The sequence below is a fragment of the Pogona vitticeps genome, chromosome 3 (genome assembly GCF_051106095.1).
Source record: "Pogona vitticeps strain Pit_001003342236 chromosome 3, PviZW2.1, whole genome shotgun sequence".
NCBI classification, from domain to species: domain Eukaryota; kingdom Metazoa; phylum Chordata; class Lepidosauria; order Squamata; family Agamidae; genus Pogona; species Pogona vitticeps.
In genome coordinates, this window is record NC_135785.1 from 28565706 (window position 1) to 28571705 (window position 6000).

Here is a 6000-nt window from a genome sequence, read left to right on the forward strand (position 1 = left end):
CGCCCCATTTAACGACAAATCCGCATAGCGATGGCTTTTTTGCGCATTGCAATGATTTAGGTAGTAAAAATCGCTTACCGATTTTCGCATAGCGATGTTTTTGGAACAGCTGATTGGCGGTTCCAAAATGGCCACCGGGTAATTAAAATGGCCATGCGCTGTGTTTTCGCACCCATTCCTGACTTACCAGGCAGCGAAAATGGCAGCTATAAGGAGGATTTTCGCATAACCGTGAGTTTACAGCCCATAGGAACACATTAAACGTGTTTTAATGCATTCCTATGGGCTTTTTTGTTCTGTATAGTGACGAATCCACATAGCGATGATTTTTCCAGAACGGATTGTCGTCGCTGTGCGGGGCACCATTGTATTCTGGCACTGAACACAGAAAATCTTACAAAAACCTCTCCCTTGGAATATAAATTTAATAGCCTGTAATGATAAATCAAGCCAGTAACAGTTTACTTCCCTTTCATGGCACCCTGGTTCAAGGACCTAAAAAAGGCAATAGGCAGTCACCCCACTCTGCCCAATACAAGGAGGTGCTGATAAGTATTGAGGTGCTGATAAGTATTGAGCCTTACCCAGAAAAAATTGAGCTAGGAAGCTATAGATTGCAGGGTATATTGGCCAATTTGTCTATATTCAATGGTGCAAAAATCAACTACCTATGATTTTAACATAACTTTCATTTTCCGGTCCAAAGTGAACATGGCGGCATCTCCAGAAAAGCTGAACGTGGAAGAGCATAGGACCATAATCAAGTTTCTGTTTCTCCAAGGAAAAGATGCAAAGCAGATCCATGATGAAATGTCACAAACTATGGGTGACAGTGGTCCTTCATATGCAACAGTTAAACACTGGGTTGCCAATTTTTAAACTGGCCATTTTGGTGTTGAAAGTGAGAAACCCAGTGGAAGGCCTGTTTCTGTCTCTGTGCCTGCAAATGTAAAAGCCATCCATGACATGATCACGGAGGACCGCCGAATATCAGCCAAAAGTATTGCTACATATCTGAGAATATCACATGAGAGAGTTGGTGCCATTATCCACAACGACTTAGAAATGAGAAAGCCGGCAGCAAAGTGGATCCCCAAACTTTGGACAACCGAACAAAAGAGAAAACGTGTGGAGTCATCAGTGGCTGTTTTGGAACATTTTGCAAGAAATGAGTCAGATTTCCCGGGCAAACTGGTAACAGGTGATGAGACATGGATCCACTGTTATGATCCTGAGACAGAGGAACAGTCTAAGGAATGGAGGTACAATGGTTCCCCCAGGCCAAAGAAGTTCCGAGTGCAAAGGTTGGTGCAGAAGCAAATGGCAACAGTTTTTTTGGGGATGAGAAGGGAGTTCTGCTGGTGGACTACCTCCAAGAGGGTTCAACCATCAATGTAAAATATTACTGTGCTTTATTGACAAAGTTGAGGCAAAACGTCGAGGAAAGCTCTCCAAAGGTGTCATCCTGTTGCATGACAACACCTTGTCACACTCTGCAGGTGAAACAATGGCAAAACTGACGTCCTTAGGCTTTCAAGTGATGCCCCATCCACCCTATTCTCCCGACCTGGCTCCTTCTGACTATTATCTGTTCCCGAAACTCAAAAAACACCTAAAGGGACAATGATCTAGGAGTGTTCTGAAGGCACCTAATGCTGCAAATGAGTGGTTACACCAGCAGTCAGAAGAATTTTATTTGCAGGGACTTAAAAAGCTGCAGGACAGTTGTCGCAAGGGCATTGACTTCCTGGGGGAATATGTAGAATAGTGTGGCAGTTACAGTTTCCTAGCTCAATTTTTTTCTGGGAAAGGCTCAATACTTATCAGCACCCCCTCGTAGTTGTGCCGGTCTTGCTGGGATAGGTAGACAAATGCTCTGATTAGATATAAAGCAGTTTTGTGGCAAGTCAGCTGAGGAAGCATCATCACCTACTTAATTTCTAGCTACCGGATGGCTGTTCAAGGAACAAAGTTATTATTATTATTACTTATTATTATTTATTATTTTATTTATTTGATTTTTACCCCGCCCCTCTAGACAACGTCTACTCGGGGCGGCTTACATCAGTTAAAACAAGTTAAAAAACATATAAAATGCATTTATACTGATTTATACTGATTATTATTGTGTTTTTAGTCTACGCACTGCTCTCCTTAATCTTTGAGCCAGTACAAACAGAAATCCTGATACCTTCCCAACTCTCTTTTACTACCAACCAATTTTTAAATGGAAATTTTCATTTATAAATTAACATAAAAAGGCGCTTTCTCGGTGTTTCATACACCCACTGGAATGTCATGTCCCCTAGGATATGCTCCACTTTGGGGTAATCAACATGTCAGATTGCTCCCAGGCTGTGGAACTCCCTTCCACAAGAAACTGAGTCCTTCTCTGCAGTCCTTCTGCCCACAAATAAAGTTCTCCCCTGTCCCAAGGCTTACTTTTGGAAATTGGCTAGTTGCTGAGAAACGGGTGTTTAATGGCGGTATGCTATCTTTTTCTTATTGCCATACTCACAACCACTGTTTTAATGTTATAATTTGTTTAATTGTGCCTTAACATTGTAACTGTTTGTCCTCTTCTTTTTATCAGTATTTTAACTTTGTGGTCTGAACTTCTCCTGTGTGGTCTGAACTTCTCCTGGGACAGATCTCATATTATGGTCCATACATTATCCTTCTTTTATCTTGTCCCCTTTGCCACATGAATCTTTCAGTACGAAGTGCCTGAGACATCAGACATGCAAAGAAAGATGAGCTGTCTCCAAATGGATCCCTTACAAATCAAGCTAAGTTGCCAAACATGGATTGCTGCAACTTCGTAACTGAGTCCCAGTTTTGAGAAAACAAGTCAATATAAATCAAGCAAGCAAGCAAATAAGAAAAATAAGGTGTTTTGACATTACCTGCATTGCGTTACAAATCTATAACCAGCTATGGGGAAAAGAGAAAAATATATATATATATCTCCACTCACTCACTCATTCACTCCTGCACGCAAAGAGTTCAGAGGAAACCAAGAGGTCTGGATTTTATTTATAATTACCCCTGCTGTGGAGCGGCTTATCTCCACATTGCTAATTCAGGAGTCCTTCCCGTAGCGTGTGCAAGCCCATCACTGCTCTTGCGTTACCATAGAAATGCAGGCATTGCAACGACACGTTCCTTTCGCTCAGCGAGCGCTTGATTGGTCCGCAAGAACCGACGAGGTGTGGCTGAGGGTCAAGGAGAGGGGAGTTCGAGCGACGGTGGGGGCAAAATGAGAGTAGCGTGGCACACGAGGGCCCCCTGGTTAGACTCGACCTCAATTTCTAAAAATAAAAATAAATCAGAGTGATCTTGTCTTTTAAAAAAAATGGAAGAGGGTTTTTAGAGGCCTTTTTATAGGAATAAGCTTGGCCCTCCTCATTAAACTCGCCACAATACGCGAGTCTTTTTTTTTTACTCAGCCCCATGCCACCTACTGTTGAGGAAAGGTATTGCATTGTGTTCAGAAAGAAGTGGGTGGAATTTCCCCATAGCTGATCTACAAGTTGGAAAAATTACTTCTGGGGATCATCGTCCCAATAATCTCGCAGTTACTAGGGCTACTGACTTGCTGCAGTTGCATTCCGCAGGGCAACAGAGCCTACCAAGATGTCCAGTGAGATTCCTTCCGACTCTGTGGCCCTGATGGGTGTAATCCAACAAGCTAGGTAAACCTTTTAAGAAATGAATGCAGAAGATGGGGGGGGGAGTGTTTTCAGATGAAGCCACTCACACATTGAAACAGGAATTAGAGGGCAGCAGGACTTCATGGGCTAGCCCATCTTCTCCATAACCATGCTCCCAGCTGGCTATGTGTTTGCCAACTGCGTGACTACATTACATACTGAGGTTCACTTACAGGCAACAGCTTCATGCCATTCCATCAATGCATGAGTGTTTGGGACATCAGTAGCAACTAGTATGCCTCTATTTCACTGCCAGTAGCAAAAGTAGTAGGCCTCTATGTATCATTGGATGGGGAACATGAGATGGAGTTGCACTCATGTCCTGCTGGTGTGCTTCCTGGAGGTTTGGCCACTGTGCAGACAGAACGCTTCCAGTGTGATCCAACATGGCTCCGTATCATGTTATGGCTTAGAGTGCCTCCATAGGAGAAGGTTGTCTTGGCATACTCAGGGAATATGCTGTTAACACATGGAAAGCACTTTAGTTGAACATGTGAAGGAGACACATGATATTAGGCAGATCAGATAAGGGCAAAATCTAGTGGTTATTTTCAACTTCAATGGAAGGAGTCGATCCCTGGGATGTAATTACCTACTGATAAGAAGTACCATTTGTTCAGTGGGTCTGCTGTAGTTAAAACTGTCTATTGGATGTGTGCCTTTTTAAAAAAGTGAGGGTAATGGAAGTTTTGGCTCTTCAACCAAACGTTGCTTGATGCGTGCAATCAGGACTTTCTTGAAATAATTTTTCACACAGTTCTTCCACAAACAGGTGTCTTTCTTTGTCAAGACTGCAATCTGATATATGTGTGTGCATGCACATGCACACACACACACACACACACACACAAATCCAACTGGGACTTAATTCAAGTGGATACATATAGAATTTCACTTCACAGCACAACTCTTACGTATGTTTATAGTCACATGCCTGAGAGCAAGTCCCACCGAATACAGTTCTAATACATTGTTGTTAGGTTTTCAAGGTTGTTTTATACGGCCTTGTCAGCCAGCAAAACCTTGTGTTGAGCATCTGATGGAAAGTGTTTGACTGTGTGAAATCAGGGATTTAATAAAAGTATATAAATGGTTCTGTAGTTATTTTCTGTTTTGAAAACGGTTTCCTGTGTTTCCACATGACTTATATAGCTGGAAGATGTCTCCCACGAGAGGAGTCATCCTGTGCAGCCTTGGGCAAGTTGCGCCTTGTACTCACTGAGCACATGGCAGCCAGGAGGAAAGGGCAAGAATGAGAACATATATAGGTCTGGGAATCAGTTTCCCTTGGAATCTACTGCAGTCCTTATTGCCCATGGGATGTTGCAAAATGTCTACTTGTAATTTCCTAATCATCTTCTGTATCTGTCTCTGTTAATCTCTGTAATACAGACAGAGAAAGCAAAGCAAAGCAAAGTGTGCAGCTTATATATCGCCCCATAGCACTTAAAGCATTCTCTCAGCAGTTTACAATTTAATGATGCAGGCTACACATTGCCTCCACCGAGCAAGCTGAGTACAGTACTCCGTTTACTGACTTTGGAAGGATGGAAGATTGAGCCAACTATCTGAGCCTGTCAAGATCAAACTCAGGCTGTGAGCAGAGTCTTGACTGCAGTACTGCTGTTTAACCACTTTGCCATGAAGCTCCAGGCATGCATTGTCTCCTCACTCATTGGACTGATAGGGTATTTCTTAACTCCTATTCTTTAGAGGTCTGTTATATATCATACAAGGGATGTGGTGGTGCTGTGGGCTAAACCGCAGAAGCCTTTGTGTGCTGCAGGGTCAGAAGACGAGCAGTTGTAAGACTGAATCCACGTGACGGAGTGAGCTCCTGTCGTTTATCCCAGCTCCTGCCAACCTAGTGGTTCAAAAGCATGCAAATGCAAGAAGATAAATAGGGACCACCTTGGTGGGAAGGTAACAGCATTCCATGTCTAAGTCGCACTGGCCATGTGACCACGGAAGACTGTCTTCGGACAAAACGCTGGCTCTATGGGGTGAGCACCACCCCCTAGAGTCGAACACGACTGGACAAAAATTGTCAAGGGGAACCTTTACCTTTACCTTTATACATCATACAGAGTACAAAAACATGCCTCTTTGGCAAAAAAAAAAATTACAAGCTACTGGTGCCATTTCTCTTACCCATCCAGTCTTCAGCAGGATTTTAGCCTCTATTGTTTTTGCTACAACAGATAAACATGGGGAGCCCCAACCACCCAGGCATTTACATTTAAATACACATTGTATGGACTGTCACATTTCGGAATGTAGAAATGCA

The 6000-nt window shown here is 43.0% G+C and overlaps 1 long non-coding RNA gene across 1 annotated transcript in view; it reads right to left on the bottom strand.

The window, feature by feature from the left end:
- The window catches only part of LOC140705524 (uncharacterized), a 44156-nt gene extending 40809 nt beyond the window's left edge, over positions 1-3347 (bottom strand). The window contains exon 1 of the long non-coding RNA XR_013542951.1: positions 3047-3347. This is a non-coding gene — a long non-coding RNA (uncharacterized LOC140705524). The remainder of the gene's footprint in view (positions 1-3046) is intronic.
- Between the last annotated feature and the right edge of the window lie 2653 nt (positions 3348-6000).